The 19,614-nt window shown below is 37.0% G+C and overlaps 1 protein-coding gene and 1 pseudogene across 1 annotated transcript in view; one reads left to right on the forward strand and one right to left on the reverse strand.

The window, feature by feature from the left end:
• The window catches only part of DPP10 (dipeptidyl peptidase like 10), a 114,197-nt gene extending 97,151 nt beyond the window's left edge, over window positions 1–17,046 (reverse strand). The window contains exon 1 of the mRNA XM_090266929.1: window positions 16,932–17,046. The gene's annotated coding sequence lies outside the window, so the exon portion shown is untranslated. The remainder of the gene's footprint in view (window positions 1–16,931) is intronic.
• Window positions 9,489–11,598, forward strand: LOC150021902 (ATP-dependent RNA helicase DDX18 pseudogene; annotated as a pseudogene).
• Window positions 17,047–19,614: the final 2,568 nt, after the last annotated feature.

The raw sequence follows: 19,614 nt of genomic DNA on the forward strand, positions 1-19,614 counted from the left end.
GGGAAACTACCAAGAACTCCAGGGAAGCTACAAGGAACTTACAAAGAACCACACCAGCATAAAAAAGGACATATAAACTATCAATAAGAACCAGGAAGAAATGAAGAACACAATTTCTGAACTGAAGAACACAGTAGAATCAATCAAAAGCAGGCTAAATGAAACAGATGATTGGGTCCACAAGTTAGAGGACAATGAAGAAAAGCATTCACAGAAAATACAGCAAAATGAAAAAAAATTTAAAAAGAATGAAGAGGGTTTAAGAGAACTGCAGGACAACAGGATATGAAACAACATTAGGATTATAGGAATACAAGAAGGAGAAGACAAACAAGGGATAGAAAACCTGATTGGAAAAGTAATAACAGAAAATATTCCTACCTTGAGAGAGAAAAAGTCATGCAAGTCCAGGAAGCACAGAGGGTCCCAATCATGATGAACCCAAAAAGGCCCACTCCAAGGCACATCAGAATTAAAATGGCAACATTCAAACACAAAGAGAGAATTCTAAAAGCAGTAAGAGAAAAACAGCTAATAATATATGAGGGAGCTCTGATAAGGCAATCAACTGATTTCTCAACAGAAACACCACAAGCCAGAAGGGAATGACAAAATATATTTCAAGCAATGGAAAACAAAGGCCTACAACCAAGAATACCCAGTAAAGCTCTCCTTCAAAATGGAAGGTGAAATAAGGAGTTTCTCAGACAAAGGAAGACTAAAAGTATACATCTCCACCAAACCAGCATTGCAAGACATGCTAAAGGGAATGCTTTAAGAAAAAGAAGAAAAAGAGAAAGGAAGAGGAACACAGGTACAAAGGGAAATGAACAAACAACTGTCAAGAATAACCTTAAATGTAAATAGATTAAAAGCTCCAATCAAAATACATAGGGTAGCTGAATGGATATGAAAACAAGACTCAGGTATATGCTGTCTACAAGAAACACACCTCAAAACAAAAGATTTACAAAGACTGAAAGTGAAGGGATGGAAAAAATATTTCAGGAAATGGACATGAAAGAAAAGCTGGGGTAGGAATACTTATATCAGACAAAACAGATTTCATAGCAAAGGCCATAAAAAGAGACAAAGAAGGGTATTTCATAATACTTAGGGGAACAATCCATCAAGAAGAAATAACCCTGGTAAACATATATGCACCCAACAGAGAAGCACCCAAATATATAAGAAAAATACTAGAAGATCACAAGAAGGATATCAACAGGAACACAATCATAGTGGGGGATTTTAACAGCCCACTGTCAACAATAAGCAGATCTTCAAAGCAAAGAAACACCAAGAATATTGAGGCACTGTACAATACTCTAGATCAAATGGACTTAAATCATATACATAGAACTTTTCACCCCAAACAAGCAAAATATACATTCTTTTCAAATGCATATGGGACATTTTCAAAGATAGACCACATGATAGGAAAAAAACAAGCCTCAACAAATTCAAGAAAACTGAAATTATATCAAGCATCTTCTACACACACAATGCCTCGAAACTAGAAATCAACTTCAAGGAAAAAACTCAAAACACATTCAGACTCATGGAGAATGAATGGGTTAACAATGACATCAAGGAAGAAATGAAGAAGTTTCTGGAAATTAATGATAATAAACACACAACAGCCCAAAACCTATGGGACACAGCAAAAGTAGTCCTGAGAGAAAAGTTCATAGCAATACAGGCCTACCTGAAAAAAATAGAAGAATCCAAATAGAAATCTAACCCTACAGCTACAAGAACTAGAACAACAACAAACATGGCCAACAGTGAGTAGAAGGAAAGAAATCAAGATCAGAGAAGAATTACTTCCAGCCAAGATGGAAGCATAGGCAGAGAAGCTGCATATTCCTCCACAACTAAGAAGGAATACATCTACCTCAAAACTAGAAACAACCAGAAGTTCTAGAAAATCAAAGTGCATGGAAGTCCAGCAAACAAGGATGTAAAGAAGAAATACTCACCCAGACAGGTAGGAGGGGCGAAGTTGGAGCAGAGAGGACACAGTGTGGTGGTGGCAGCAGTGGCAACAGCAGCAGGTTGGTGGAAAGTGCAGTTTCACGTTTCAAATTCAGGAGGGACACCTCAGAGCATTCCCAGCTCCTCACCAGACTGCGCAGCTCACTGTCCCAGCACTGGGGAAAATCAAGCCTCATTGCTTTTGACTGTGTAAACCAGTGGGGGTTGGGATGGAGGCAGAAACTCTCAGTCTCTCAGCAGAGTCCGCTTGTTTAAAGGGCCCCCATGGGCCTAAAACATCCGCAGACCCACCCACTCTGGGAACGACAGCCAGGGCAGCAGCTAGAGGGGCGTCAGTCTGCTGTGGAACTGGGAAAAGTGCCTGGAAAAGGGGCGAGTTCTGGGTAAGCAGCATTGCTCATTCTCAGACCCCTCCCTTGCATGCAGTGCCACAACGTGGTGAAACAGGTTGCCCGTTACTGACGAATACCTAAGCCTCCGCCCCTTACAATGTAGTAGTAGCAACAGCTCTCCCTGGGACATGGACGCAAACAAACACAGGGGACTTCTGGCCAAGATGGAGGCCTAGACTGACACGCTCCATCTCCCTCCACAACTAAGAAGGAATACAACTACTGCAAAACCAGCATTAACCAGAAGTTCCAGAAAATAAATAAAAGTCCAACATATGAAGTTACAAAGAAGTGGTGCTCATCTAGGCAGGTAGGAGGGGCCAAGCTGGAGCAGAGAGGTCAAGCTGTGCTGTCTGCAGCAACAGGAGCAACGGAGGCAGGAAGCAGTAAGCACAGACACCCGTATTTAGGGGGAGGCGAGAAGCGCCTGGGGAGCACCCTCGGCTGCAGACCAGACCTGTCAGTTTGTGATTCCAAAGCTGGAGAAGGCAGACCTTCATTGCCTTGGACTGTGAGGCCCGGAGAGGGTGGGGACAGAGATAGAAGCTCTGAGTCTTTCAGAGGAGAGTGGCCAGCAGGAATCCATCTTGGACCCCTCAGCCCTGCAGAAAACGCCACAGCATGGTGAGACAGGCCGCCTGGTTGTGATGAATGCACGGGGCTCCACCCCCTATAGCATAGGAGGTGTGAAAGCCCTGCCCAGAAAGCAAAGGTAAGCACAAAGCTGTCAAGATGGCTCAGATCATGATAGAGATCCCAGTGACACAGCTGACCAAACAGCAAATATCTAATCTAACGAAACAGCAGATAGGAAATCTTTCTGAGGCTCAGTTCAGAGGTTTGGTTATAAACATGCTTACAGACCTAACAGCAAATCTTAAACAGGACAGGGAAGGAATGAAGGCTAGTCATGCTGAAATGAACAAAAACACATACAAAACTAGTGGTGAGGGCAAGAAAATCAGGGATCAACAAATCGGAACATAGGAAGGAAAAACAGTCAACCAGTGCAGAAAGAGAAAATGAAAAGTGATAAAAACGAGGAGAGGCTCAGAAACTTATCAGAAAGCTATAAGCAGGCGAACATCCAAATAACAGGGCAGCCAGGAGGTGAAGAAGAACTAGAAATTGAAAAATTATGTATAAAAGTAATGAAGCAGAACTTCCTGAACTTGGGGAAAGAAATAGACTTACAAGTCCAGGAAGCACAGAAAGTTCCAGAAAAACTGGACCCAGGGAGAACCACACCAAGACACATTACAATCAAAATGTCCAAAATTAAGGATAAAGAGAGAATCTTAAAAGCAGCAAGAGAGAAGAAGAGAATTACATACAAAGAGGTCCCGAGAAGACTGTCAGCTGATTTCTCAAAAGAAACTCTGCAGGCAAGAAGGGACTGACAAGAACTATTCAAAGTAATGAAAAGCAAAAACTTACAACCATGAATACTCTATCCAGTGAAACTGTCATTCAGAATAGAAAGGCAGAGAAAATGCTTCCAGGACAAAGTAAAACTGAAGGAGTTCATCAGATCCAAACCACTGTTATATGAAATATTAAAGGGACTTGTTTAGAAGAAGGAGGATCAAAACTATGAACATTAAAATTAAAACTTTATCAGAACAACCAACAACAGAAGCTAAGGAATTGTAACAAAGGCAAACTAAGTAGGCAACGAGAGTGGGAATAGAATGATAGGTATGGGGAACATTTTGGGGGGAGTACAGGGGGAAGTGGGGAAAGGGAGGGAGTTGGTACAGAAATTAAGAAGCATAGTAGTATGGAGTGGAGTAGAAAAGAAGATGTTGAGGAGAACTATATGCACAACGAATGAGCATGGACTAAGTGGGGGGACAACTGGAGGGAGGGGGGTCAATGGGTGGAGAGGAACAAAGGGAAAAGAAATTGGGACAATTATAATAGCATAAACAATAAAGCATATTTTAAAAAAATATCAGAAGAATTAAATGAAATAGAGACTAAACAAACAATCCAAAATATCAACAAGAGTAGGGGCTGGTTCTTTGAAAAGATAAACAAAATCAACAAGACTTTAGCCAGGCTCATCAAGAAAAAAGAGAGAAGACCCAAATAAACAAAACCAGAAATTAAAGGAAAAATCATGACCAATATCAAAGAAACACAAAGGATTGTAAGAAATTATTACAAACAACGGTATCACAAGATATTTGACAACCTAGATAAAATAGACAAATTTCTGGACACATGTAATCTTCCAAAATGGAATCAAAAAGAAGCAGAAAGCCTGAACAGACCAATAACAAAGGGTGAAATTAAAGCAGTAATCAAAAAACTCCTGGCACATAAAAGCCCTGGACTGGATAGCTTCACAGGCGAAATTTACAAAACATTTAGGGAAGAACTAACTCCAATCCTTCTCATACTATTCCAAAATATCCAAGAAGAGGAAAGACTCCCAAACTCATTCTATGAAACCAGTATTACCCTAATTCCAAAACCAGGTCAAAACACAACAAAGATAGAAAACTACAGGCCAATATTGCTGATGAACATAGATGCTAAAACCTTAAAAAAAATATTGGCAAACCGGATCCAGCAACACTTCAGAAAGATCATACACCACAATCAAGTGGGACTCATTACAGGGATGCAAGGATGGTTTAATATTCGCAAATCAATAAATGTAATACACCACATAAACAAAATAAAAGACAGAAACCACATGATCATATCCATAGATGCTGAAAAAACATTTGATAAAGTACAACACCCATTTATGATGAAAACTCTCAGCAAAATGAGAATAGAGGAAGCATATCTCAACATAATATATGCCATATATGAGAAACCTGAAGCCAGTTATCATACTCAATGGGCAAAAACTTCTAGTATTCCCCCAGAGATCAGGCACAAGACAAAAATGTCCACTTTCTCCACTCCTATTCAACATAGTGTTAGAGGTTCTAGCCACAGCAATCAGACAAGAAACAAAAATAAAAGGCATCCAAACTGGAAAAGAGGAAGGAAAACTGTCATTATTTGCAAATGACATGATAATGTATATAGACTACCTTACAGACTCCACGAAAAAACTACTGAACATAATAAGTGAATTTGGCAAAGTAGCAGGGTACAAAGTCCATATTCAGAAATCGAAGGCATTTCTGTACACCAACAATAAAATGTCAAAGATAGAAATTAGAAGAAAAATCCCATTTACCATAGCAACAAGAAAAATAAAGTATCTAGGAGTAAACTTAACCAAGAAGGTAAAAGATCTGTGCTCAGAAAACTATATAACACTGAAGAAAAAAATTAAGTAAGATACAAATAAATGGAAGAATGTACCATGTTCATGGGTGGGAAGAATCAACATCATTAAAATAGCGATACTACCCAAAGCAATTTATAGATTCAATGCAATCCCTATTACAATACCAACGACATATTTCACAGACCTAGAACAGATACATCAAAAATTTATATGGAACCAAAAAAAAAAAAGGCTTAATAGCCACAGCATTCTTGACAAAGAAGAACCCAATAGGAGGAATCACAATACCTAATATCAAACTATACTATAAGGCCATGGTAATCAAAACAGTCTGGTACTGGCATAAGTACAGACATATAGATCAATGGAACAGAATAGAGAGCCCAGAAATAAACACAGGTCTATATGTCAACTAATATTTGACAAAGGGGGAAGGAACATCAAATAGAGTCAGAGCATCTTCAACAAATGGTGTTGGGAGAACTGAACAGGGACATGCAAAAAAAAAAAATGAAACTAGACCACCAACTTACACCACACACCAGAATAAACTCAAGCTGTATCAAAGACTTAAATGTAAGTTGTGACACCATAAAAGTCCTAGATGAAAACAAAGGCAAAAAAATTTCAGATATCCCATGTAGCAATATTTTCACTGATATATCTACTAAGAAAAAGGAAATAAAGGAAAGAATAAACAAATCGGACTATATCAAACTAAACAGTTTCTGCTCAGCTAAAGAAAACATCAGCAACATTAAAAGGGGACCAACCCTATAGGAAAATATATTTGCCAATGATCCCTCAGACAAGGGACTGATCTCCAAAATATATAAAGAACTTATGTGACTCAACACCAAGAAGACAGAAACCCCAATTAAAAAATGGGCAAAGGACCTGAACAAATACTTCTACAACGAGGACATACAGAGGGTCCATAGACATATGAAAGAATGCTCAACATCACTAGCTGTCAGAGAAATGCAAATAAAAACCACAATGAGATGTCACCTCACTCCAGTCAGAATGGCCATCATCAAAAAATCAACAAACAACAAGTGCTGGCGAGGATGTGGAGAAAAGGGATCCCTGGTACATTGCTGGTGGGAATGCAGACTGGTGCAGACAACATGGAAAACAGTATGAAATTTCCTCAAAAAACTAAAAAATGGAACTGTCTTCTGAACCAGCAATTCCATTGCTAGAATTCTATCTGAAGAATTCTGAAATAGCAATTCAAAAGAGCCTATGCATCCCTATGTTCATAGCAGCGCTATTTACAATAGCCAAATGCTGGAAACAACCTAAGTCCCCATCTGTAGATGAGTGGATCAAAAAACTGTGTTACATTTACACAATGGAGTACTGTGTAGCAGAAGGAAAGAAGGAACTTCTACCATTTGCAACAACATGGATGGAACTAGAAAGAATTATGCTTAGCGAAATAAGTCAGGCAACGAAAGAAAAATACCTTATGCTATCACCTATTACGGGAAACTAATGAACAACACAAACAAATGAGCAAAACTGAACCAGAGGTATATAAATGAGAAATAGAGTAACAGTGACAAGGGGGGAGTGGGAGGTGGAGAAGGGGGTAAGAAGGGGAAGGGTCTAGTCAAAGAATATGTATAAATGACCCACAGACATAGACAACTGGGTGGGGACTGACTGTGAAAGAAAGGGTGGACAGGGTGTAGGGAAGCAATAGGGAAAAAAGTGGGACAACTGTAATAGAAAGACAAACAAACAAAAAATTTTAATGGGGGCAAAATATATATAAAGACTGGATATGCAATTTTAGCATATATTAGAAGGACAAGGATTTTCCTTCACACTGTATATTTTTCTCCCTACCTGATTACTCCAGAATTTTGCATTCTGAAGAAGTAAGTAATGACATAAGGTTCTTTGCATAAAATTAATAAGACCAGTTGTTAATAGAGGTTTTGTTGACCAAGACGGACTGGAATGTCATGCCTAAAGGAGACATGCTTGGGCTCTGGTTGTTACCAAAAAGCCCTGAAGAACTAGGATTGACTTTCAAAGGTAAAAGTATCCCACGAGAAAAAAGGCCTGGTACCTTGGTTCGTTGTTCGGTCCATGGAAATCTCTCCAGGGAAGGAACAAAGGTTACTTTCCTGAAAGATAGGTAGAAAGGACCTTAAGGCACAATGGAAAACCTGAAGGACTTGGAAAAGACAGGTGTTTACAGGCAAGGCTGAATGGCAGGTATGTCGCTCAGCTTCTGTGCCCTGATGGGAAGACTGAAGGTTACGGTTAATGTTCCTTGTGTAAGTTCCAGAAAAGCAGACTTAAAGATCATAAGTGGTTGTTTGTTGCTCTTGTTGTGTTTATGCAAACAAACAGGATAAATTAAAAATGGACTTAATGCAGTCCCTTTAATGACAAGGAGGGTAATCTTAGGGAGAAAAATAGTGATTCAAGAAAAATCACAATGCTCAGTGGTAGACCATAAAGTAGTGCAGCTGTCTTTAAAGCTTATTTTCACTTAAAGTTTGTTTTCATTTGAAAGTTAAACTAGGTCTGTAGCATCATCAAAGATGCTTAATTTATAGGCAAGAAGAATGTCAAATGCCTTGCAACTGGATGTATTTCCAATAAAACAGTCTTATAGATTTAGAGACTTGTTTGTGGGTTATGTTGCATAAATAAACATGTGTTTTCTGTTTTCAAAGAGCATAAGCCTACGATCTCATTACCTGAGTGATTGTCTGTGTGTATAAGCCTCACTTAATCCTGTCTGCTTCGCTGCCTCCTGAGACTCAACAGTTTGGCTGAACTAAGTGTCTGGGTTGGTGAAGAATGGGTGGTTGTGGGCTTCACTTTAAAACTGGTTTCTCTTTTCTGTCCTAATGGCTTAGATAGAAAGGGCCCAGAGGTCTGAAAGGGGGAAAACCTAAAATATTCTCCTCAGCCCAAACTAAGCATAGTGGGCAAAAGGGTTTTGGACAGGTGTGACGTGCCTTGCACACCTTCCCCCAAAGAAGCCCTTTTTTTTCTTTTTCTTTTTTCCCCCAATATGGCTCATTGAAAAATTAATACCTGCCTTTTTTCACCTAGTGGTTATGGACTGAGTGATGCCTTTTAACTCTGTTGCCAAATCTTTTGCCCCCAGAATATAACAAGGATGCCAGCCTGTTAAAGCAAGTATGCCATTGTCCGGGGACAGCCTACTAACCTGGAGTCTGTAAGAACCTTTGCCATGTGGCAAGGCCACCCTCGCCTCCACACCCTCACTCTTATTAGGGATTTCTGGACCCAAGGGTAGGTAGGGCGACAACCATGTCCAGCATGAAGTAGCTAGGGGAGCACGAGAGCTTCACCCATTAACCTTTATAAGATTATAAAGGGTCTTAAGTCTGAGGGGGGATTGTTATTTTTTATTGTTATAAAAATTACTTAATTAATTTTTTAAAAGAATTATAAGAAAGGGTGAAGCCAGAGAATTTGTATTCACGACCCATGGACATGGACTCAGGGTTGGGGGGTTAGGATTTCTGGGGGAGGGGAATGCTGGGCAGAGGGGAGCAAAGGGGAAAAAAATTGGAACTATTATAACAATATAATCAATAAAATATACTTTAAAAATGCAGTAATTTATATAAATTACATTAGATGTGTTTTGTGTGAATTATATTTAAAATTGTTTCATTGTGAGCATAATGCTTTATTTTTTTTCTGAACCTCACTAACTCTTAAAAATACATTATTTTTTATTTGTTTTACTTCCCTTAAGAATTGAGTGACATTGAGGAAGGAACGTCATTCCGGAGACAAGAAGTAGAGCTGTGGCACGGCTCTGAAGGCGATCCATCAGTATGTTTCACCTACCGATGAAACTCCTGTGCAAGAGGATCAAGAAGTGGAACCTCAAATTGCGGCAGCGAAACCTAAAGCTACAGGGAGCCTGGAATATGAGCCTATCAGAAACTCAAAATGGAGATGTGTCTGAAGAAAGAGCAGGAAATGGAAAAATTAAAAAAACCTTAAAACAACTCATGAAGGAAGGCCTATCGGTAGACCAAAATGGAGTTACATCGGAAGAAATAGCGCAAAGTAGAAAAGTTAAAAAATTCATAAAGCAGTCTATGAATAAGGGCTTCACAGAAGCCCACAATGGAGATATATCTAAAAAAAGGTTGGAAAATGTACAAGTTAAAAAATCTCCCAAGGAATCTACCATATTAACCAATGGGGAAGCAGCAGTGCACTCTTTCAATTCAGAATTGAAGAAGAAAAAGAGAAAAATGGCGCATGATCATGGGCTGATACCAAAAAAGCCAAAACTGAAGACAAAGGCGAATTTGAAGCAGGTGCCCAGGCTCCTAGAGAAACAGAAACCAGTATGGAGAAGCCAGTCGATGAAGAAGACAGTGAAGCACCCCGCCTGCCCCTGGGGCTGACAGGAGCTTTTGAGGGTACTTCGTTTGCTTCTCTCTCTAATCTGGTCAATGAGAACACTCTGAAGGCAATAAAAGAAACAGGCTTTACAAACATGACTGAAATTCAACATAAAAGTATCAGACCACTTCTGGAAGGCAGGGATCTTCTCGCAACTGTAAAAACAGGCAGTGGCAAAACCCTGGCCTTTCTCATCCCTGCTGTGGAACTCATTGTTAAGTTAAAGTTTATGCTCAGGAATGGAACAGGAGTTCTTATTCTCTCACCTACTAGGGAACTGGCCATGCAGACTTTTGGTGTTCTTAAAGAGCTGATGACACACCATGTTCACACATATGGATTAATAATGGGTGGCAGTAACAGATCTGCCGAAGCACAGAAACTCACTAATGGGATCAACATCATTGTGGCTACACCAGGCCGTCTCCTGGACCACATGCAGAATACTCCAGGATTTATGTATAAAAACCTACAGTGTCTGGTTATTGATGAGGCTGATCGTATCTTGGATGTTGGGTTTGAAGAGGAATTAAAGCAAATTATTAAACTTCTGCCAACACGCAAACAGACCATGCTCTTTTCTGCCACACAAACTCGAAAAGTTGAAGACCTGGCAAGGATTTCTCTGAAAAAGGAGCCATTGTATGTTGGTGTTGATGATGATAAAGCTAATGTAACAGTGGATGATGATCTTGAGCAGGGATATGTTGTTTGTCCTTCTGAAAAGAGATTCCTCCTGCTCTTTACATTCCTTAAGAAGAACCGGAAGAAGAAATTAATGGTCTTCTTTTCATCTTGTATGTCTGTAAAGTACCACTACAAGTTGCTGAACTATATCGATTTGCTTGTCTTGGCCATTCATGGGAGACAGAAGCAAAATAAGCATACAACCACATTCTTCCAGTTTTGCAATGCAGATACAGGGATATTGTTGAGCATGGTTGTGGCAGCTAGAGGGCTAGATATTCCTGAAGTCAACTGGATTGCTCAGTATGGCCCTCCAGATGATCCCAAGGAATACATTCATTGTGTGGGAAGAACAGCCAGAAGCCTAAATGGAAGGGGGCATGCCTTACTTATTTTGCACCCTGAAGAATTGGGTTTCCTTCGATACTTGAAACAGTCCAAGGTTTCATTAAGTGAATTTGAGTTTTCCTGGTTCAAAATTTCTGACATTCAGTCTCAGCTTGAAAAATTGATTGAAAAAAACTACTTTCTTCATAAGTCAGTCCAGGAAGCATACATTTGAGCATATGATTGCCATTCTCTGAAACAGATCTTTAATGTTAATAACTTAAATTTGCCTCAAGTTGCTCTGTCATTTGGTTTCAAGGTGCCTCCTTTCGTTGATCTGAATGTGAACAGCAATGAAGGCAAACTTAAAAAGAGAGGAGGTGGTGGTGGATTTGGCTACCAGAAAGCCAAGAAAGTTGAGAAATCCAAAATCTTCAAACACATCAACAAGAAATCTCCCGACAGCAGGCAGTTCTCTCACTGAAGACATGCCTTCCCTTCGTCTCCAAGAGCTTGTCCTGAAATAAATCTTTCTTAACAAAAGAATTTTTTTACTTTAGTATTTGGACTGATCTAATGGGTATAAATTGACTAGGGTTGCAAGCACTGAGCGTTGATATTTCCAGCAAGTCTCTTTTATTTGGAGTTATAAAACAGTACAGTTTTTCTTCATTTCCCAAGGACAAAGCAAGGCATCTTTTTGTTCTTTGTTGTGATTATAGTTTTTTTCTCATTTGTCATTGTTTTAATACTTTTTGTACCTTTTCTTACTGGTGCCCGAATATTTTTGCAGCATGGACTGCTATAGTAACCTGCTGTGAACGGCAGATGACCTAGTACACTGGACAGGAGGTGATGGTGGTGGTGACAGTGCAGGAAATTGTCTCGGTTTATTTTTTTGGTTTTTGTTGTTTCCTGGACCTTACTTATAGTTTTTGACCCCTCCTGGAAATGCTGCCATGTAAAGGGGCAAAGAGCTTTTGGAAATACCTAAGAAGCACCTTCCATTAAAGGTGTCATTGATTTTTATATATACCAGATTTTAAAACAACAAACCTTGCCCAATTTTATTGTTTTAGGAGCAAGAAATATGAGTATTATGATTTGAATAAAATTCCCCTAGCAGTTCTGTTTGGAATGGAGAGGGATCTGAGACTTCTGAGCCTACTTATACCGCTTTAGGTACAGTAGTCACCTATTCTCCATGTGGTAATTTAACAAAGACCTTTAAAAAGAATAGAGTCCTCATTCAGATTTGTTTCAGGTGATTTGGATTTTTGTGAGCCCTTTCAACTCTGCAGAGTACTTAGAAGGCAAAACATCTTATTAAAAATAAATAAATAAATAAATATGCCTATTTTCAATCCATGAAACAAAAATTTACAATGAAATTGAAAATGAACAGAAATCAGAAAGAGCAGAGTAAGTTTAGTAAGATGTGGTTTTTTGTTGTAGGAGCCCTTGATTTATGTTTTATGTGTTTTGTATTTTAGCTCTAGTGTGTTTCATACCTAGAAAATGGTTATTACATTTTGTAACAATTTAAAACCAAAACTGCTAGCATCATGTTGCTGTTGTGCCAGTTAATATTTATAGATCTTGTTAAAATAAATGCACTGAGAACATCAAATGTAGAGGAAACAGTCTGATAAATAGCATTCCAGAAGGGAAAGAAAGGAGTGATATTCTGCAGCTGGGTTCAATCACTGTCTTTGTAGCTGGACCTGTCGTGGGTTTCAGACCTTGAATGCCAGACTCTGGTCATTTAATAACTGTTTCTTTATCCATAACTTTTTTTCCTTTTTGTTTCAGAAAATACACAAAAGGAAAGGGGAGAATATTTAATCACTGAACAGAAGTAAAGACTGAATATTTTGGTATATAACCTTCCAGTGTTTTATATATGTACTTTAAAATTTTTTATCAGAAGTGAAATCCTCTACCCACTATTTGTGACCAGCTTGTTTCATAACATGTTATTTTCATTAAAAAAAAAAAATTGGGTGATACTAAAAATAAAGAAAAAAGGCTTTAAAATAACAGTTTTAAAGACTTATAAAGACTTGACATTAGTGACTTGACAATAGCCATGCTTACAGCTTGGTCAGGTTCTAAAAATATTAAGCTATGCCCTTAAAATTTATCATAAAAACATTTTATTATCTTTTTATGTGATTTTTTATCTAATCTATTCTTTTTCTATGACATTTACAGAGGCAAATTTCAATTTAAAAATTAAGTGGAAATGTTATATATTACTTCTTGAATTTCCTACATATACTAATTCAGATTGTAATTGATTTCTGTAAAGTAATAAAAAGGATATTCCCATGCTAGATTATTACACATACACTGTTGAAGATCAGATGCATTCCTCGTAGAAATCACTGTGTTTTGGTGAGTACTTTAAGGGAGAGGAGAAGATGATCTGGTTCCTGGGTGTTCTTGGCACACTGGAAAAGGAAACTGATAGTGGAAGATTAAGGCATGTGTGGGACCCTTGAAGCATAGGTTGGGATGGCAGGCAAAATGTTGAGTAAAAATCAATGACATAGGAATATAAGATCCTAAAATATATTCCTAAATCCCTCTGCCATACATTAACATTGATTCCCATGGTAGGAACCGTCCTGTTGAAAGTAAAGCAGAATTGACTTAGTTCCATGGACAGTAGGGTTCAGAGTCTTTGGCTGAGGAAAGAGACCAATGAAATCTAACAGCTTAGGTGAATAATGTATGTCATCCTTTAGGGAACAATGAGAGGCACTTCACTGTGACAATTATAGCTGACTAGGACTATGCACTAGCTTTGAAGACACACATTCAAGTGCCAGTTCTGCTTCTCTGGAGTTCTGAGGCTCCGTACAAGTTATGAATACAAATTTATTCAGTAAGTGATTAGATATATTAACAAGGCAAGGACTAAATCACACAGCACAATTAGAGTTTCCTAGTATATCTAGCACATAAAAGCCCAAAGGATTAAATTTAATTTGAATGGCAAAAACTATAATTTTTCAATTTCCCCTGTGGAATGTGTCAGACCTCCAATATCACCACAGAAGTTTTTGTTACCTGTTTGTCTTGCCTATACCCCAACACAATGTTTGCTCTTAGCCCAAATATGTAATTTTTTATTTTCTAATTAAGAAAAAAACCTAATTTCTCGGATAATGGTGTTCCTCTCTTTATAATTTTCTTAAAAATGTGATACCATAAACTATATAAAGCTTTCCCTAAAGGACAGAGGCCCAAGTCATCTTGATCATTGGTTCAGTCAGTATAGTTTATGCTGAGTATACCCCCATTTGACTTAAAAGTTCTTTGATCTTCAGGATCTCAATTTGTCATGCAAGCATGACACTGCACTATGAACTGCCGATATTTCTGCTAACCTACTCCTCTCCTCTCTGAAGTCCACTATTCCTAATGAGTGACTGCTCACTCTTTTTGTCACCACTATTTAATAGTGACCCAAACCAGAAGCCATAGAATTATTGTCTTCCATCTTCCCTATCCATTTAATTACAAATATCTATCTACTTTACTGACTCATCAATTATAGAATCTTCTCTCCTTCCTGCTTTAACCATAGTCCTATTGCTCATTATCTCTTGATAGAACATAAAAACTTTTGCAGCAGTATGAATGGAAGTGGAGACTATTATGCTAATTGAAATAAGCCAGTCATTGAAAGAAAAGTACCATATGACCTCAGTTATAAAAAGAATCAAATGAAAAGAATAAACTAATAAGAAAAATAGAACCAGAGACATGGCAACATGGAACAGACTGATAGCTATAGGAAGGTAGGAGAGAGGGGGGATGGTAGAAGGAAGGGGGAGGGACTAGTCAAAGAACATCTATGAATGACACATGGACATGGACAACAGAGGGGATTGACTGTGGCCTAGGGGGCAGGGTTGGGGAGGGGGGTAAAGGGGAAATTTTGGGACAACTGTAATAGAATAAACAATACAGTATTGATTTTTTTTTAATACACCTTAGGGATATTCACTAGTTCTTTATGCTAGTCAATCCCAGATTCACATTTTAGCCAAATGATCTGTTTATATGAAAGACCTAAAAGTCACACTCCCTTACTTAAAAAGCTCTATTATTTCCCAATTTACTCACACAAAAAAATTGAAATCCAGATTTTTTTTTAGAGTCACTATACCCTGTTTCTTGCTGACTTATTTTTCTGCAAATTTTATGCCTCAGTAATAACAAGCAAACTTTAGTTTCCTAAGCACTCACTATGCTACTTAACACTACTATGCTTTTGCAAGCTTTTTACTCTTGCTTAAATTTTTCTTCCTAGTTTCTTATTATGTGTCCTCTTAATCTTTCAGGTTCAACTTAGAGGTTTTCTCCTTTAGGAAATATTTGCAAATCCTTAAGAATGAGCTAAGACTCTCTCCTTTGTTCTTTCACAGAATTCTGCATTTACTGTGATTTCACTAAAAACACTTCATTGATCTGGTGGTTTCTTCATGTCATGGTCTCACACAGTCCAACAATATTTTAAAGATAAAGAGCATATCTTACCTAAGTCCTTTAAAGGTATGGTTAGCTTTGGCTACTAGTTTACCAGAAATACCCATGTTTTATATTTGTCCTCCACCTGTTTCTTCAATTTACTGGGCCACCCCAGGCCCTTCAAATAATGTATCTTTTTGAAATATGAAAGCCAGAGTTAAGTGATGACACTTTCAACCAAATAATCCTACCTATCTATTTTGGTAATTCAATTTCTTAAATTTCATAGCATAATAATAGCTATTTCCATAGTAGCTACCACCAATTCTTGGGATAAACTGTGGCCTCTCAAATCCTTGATTATTTGATGCTGGTATATGCACAAAAATATATAGAGAGATATATAAGTATACATGCAAACATACACATATAAATATCAATGGCTACAATATTTCTTCCTTGATAAAATAGTTCCATTTAGCAAAATTTGTCTTTTAAAGTAAGGTCCTTAGGGCAGTACTTTATTTTGTGCCCTGATGTATCTCAGACCCAGAAAAGTACTTAGAATGTAGCAGGTCTTAAATAATATCTACTGAATGAGAGAATGAATGAGTAAATAAATGAGCTAAGTAATTTACTTTTTTACAGAATTAAAAATATTGACACTGAGGTAGAGAAATTGCATTTGCCAATATTGCTCCAGAAAATGTATTTTCTAAGTGATAGTCTAATAATTTTTAATAAAACAGACTTAGTTTAAATCTTGACATATTTTGTCAAAATCAGTTTCAGAGTCTGAAAACTAGGTATTAAACTCAGGCTTTGAGTCTTCTCCAGGAAATCGGTGCCTATAACTGAGCTGGCAATTGGTTCATAATCAAATTGGATAGAGGTTTTCATCATCTGATTCCTTTGTATATTCCCAGTTATTATTAAAAATTAATTTAATAGTTATTGCAAAGAGCTCTTTAGGTAGGTTTTATTTTCCTCCTTATGCAATGGCTTTCAACATGTGACATAATGTTCTTAACAGGACTAATTAAAACAAAGCAGTTTTACTGAGCAGTAGAGGTTTTTGTTTCTTCTTTTCCAGGGACATTCCTAATTCCTGAGTGCTATAAGGTAATCATTCACTTCCATTATATATATGAATAAATAATATGGAATCATATAGTAGATATAAATCACAACCAGTCAAAATATGAGTACATGCAATGATACAAAAGATCAAGGCAATTTTGAGAGGAAATGAGGAGAAGAAATAGTGCTGTATGTATTGTTCTGAAATGAACAGATTTTTCTTAGAGATATTGTATTCAAATATGTCATGTGTGTTCTTTTAAAACTAAATCTATTCAACTCACCTTCATATAACCAGTCAGAAATTCCATTAAAAATAATTCCTTCTTTCCCAGAAGATGTCAGTCGCAATGAACTGCTCTTTATATCAGGTTGATAGTAGATATTGTTTTCAAAAATATAAATCTGAATCAGGAAACATGTAAAACAAACAAACCAAAGATGCAACATATTAGGAAACCTTTTAAAAAACTTTCTTATTATAAAACAAAAGCTGAAGAGCTAAGTGTTTTATTTGCCAGTTTTCAATTTGTCTTTATTTAATGCATATATTTGTATTGTTTTTAATTATTAATGGCTGTTTCTTTCTCTATCATATCAAAATCAAATTACCATTTAGAAATCACATGGGTCTCAGTATTGAGACTTTTCAACCCATATTTTCAACAATATTTCATCATCTACTTAATAATCTCTTTCTCTTACCTCCAAATTGGTTTGGGCTTGATAAACCATTTTCCATACTCAAGAGACTGATAAATACACTAGCTACCATTTTAGTAACAGCCAACTGACTGATTGAAAGCCTTCAATTTCAGGTCTTTACTTTTATAAAAATGCATTCTGTGATCAATAAAATAATCTTTACAGAATCTCCCTGATTCTATCTAGCTCGACACACAAGTCCACCAATAAAAGGAAAGGAAAGCATAATTCCTTTTAATTGATAAGTGAACACACCTCACTATGCCCCAATCTCCTCTGGCAATTCTTTCCCAAAAAGCAGAGCTGTAATAATTACCTTGTGCCTGAGGATTCAAGAAGGAGTTTTAATTTGAACACATCACAGTCTTCCAAAATAATATCAGCAGCAACAAAAGGCTCAGCAACAGGATACAATTATTTATAACCCACTTTAAAATATTTTTAATGATAAACATTTTAAACTGTCAGCCTATGTGATAGTATAACCTTCACAGAATGACGTTTCATCCACATGTTGGAGGAAATAGTGTATCGTCCATTGTAAGTCAAATTGTTATTTCAGTTGAACATTCTACTAAGAAAGTGAAAGCTGGATTTGTGCCCATATATTCCAGCAAATCAGCAAACATAAGAACTTCTGAAATAATTGTCTGATTAATTAAGAGGTTCTAGATTTATAATCTTGGTGAGCACAGTGATGAAAGCAATGTTAATATCCAGAAATTTTCATTGATATTCTATTTTGATCCTGGTGATCTGGCAAGCATTTAACAGTTAGAGTATTTAATTAATCATTCCACCACTACCTGACATTTATATTACAGGTGAGAATGCTAAAAGAAAAAAAAATTTGTGGAGAGGGGAAAAAAGAAATATATTACAGGGTGTTTAAGTGTGAGCTTTATAATCAGGAAGCCTATATTTAAAATATCAGTGACTTGAATAATTTTCTTAAGCTTTCTAAATCTTAGTCTTCTCTTTTAATAAATGGCCGTATCTCACTCCTACATTAGATATCCATTTTGAAAAATAAATGAGGTGATCAATACAGAACATATAGCACATGTGACTATTACTAGAAGTAAAGCTGACCTCATGCAGGATAATTTAGCTAAAATTCCTAAACTTTTTTGAGGTTACAAACCCTAAATCAAAATAAACCTCTATGGCTTCAGCCAATATGAAAATTATCCCAAACTATTGACCAGCGCTATATATTATGTTGGTGTGTGAATTATTTATTAGGAGGAGGAGTAGAATAGTACCAGTATTAGCGACAGTGCTAGGCAGAGAAGTAGAAGAGATATTAACAAATAATATTTACTGCTTTTACTTCATTTAGGAGGTTTTCAAGTGATAATAGGAAAAAGGAAATAAGCTTATTATTGAAAGCATATGGGTCGCACTTAGGCAAAAGTTTAAGAACTATATCTCAGGTGTCTTAAAACTGGAAGGAAGTTTATTTTAATGGCTTTCACAATCCCTTGTAACTGAAAAAGATATTAATTTTGTTCTAGCTATCTAAAGCTTAAGTTTCATATCTTTGCTATACCACTTCCATTTGCCTTTCACAAATGATAGATGAAATAGGCACACAAAGTCTTCCTTACTTGGAAAGAATCCCCTTTTTGGATCTGAAGCTTCTGATTAGTACTTGTGAGTAATGACAATTCAGATTATTCATAGCCAGGCTACTGAAGCACACATAGCTATCATTAGGAGTAGAAGTGACTTAATTCAAAGTAATATTGTTTGAATTCCTCTGCGTCCTGAATGGAACAAACTCTAAGTGCAAACAATTAATAAAACCTCCACGATTTTATCAGATGTATAAATTATCCAAAATCATTGACCAGTAATTACATTTATATTTGAAAAACAGATTGGATGATATTCAGAATCCATATGAAACTGACATCTGCTTCAATGTAAAACAATAAGTAATATGGAATCAGAATTTTAATGTCATTTGCTTAAAGCTGCAATACCAGAGACTGTCCAAAAGATCATTTTTCTGTGGACAAAAATTACTTGCTGCCTTCATGAAAATGTACATTTATAATCTCCTAAACTCTTGTTTTCTTTTTCATGAATTATATAGTTTCAAATAACAATCACAAACTCTAAGAACTACCTTAGCAATGCAAGAGCTGCAAATATTCTCAGGTACTATGTGGGTGCTCTGGTGAAATTAAACTGTATCCAAATGGCAATCATCAAGGTCTGCAGCTAGTTTTCAATCACATTGAAAATATGACCAAC

Source organism: Furipterus horrens, unplaced genomic scaffold (genome assembly GCF_987537825.1).
Source record: "Furipterus horrens unplaced genomic scaffold, mFurHor1.1.pri manual_scaffold_1, whole genome shotgun sequence".
Taxonomy (NCBI): Eukaryota; Metazoa; Chordata; class Mammalia; order Chiroptera; family Furipteridae; genus Furipterus; species Furipterus horrens.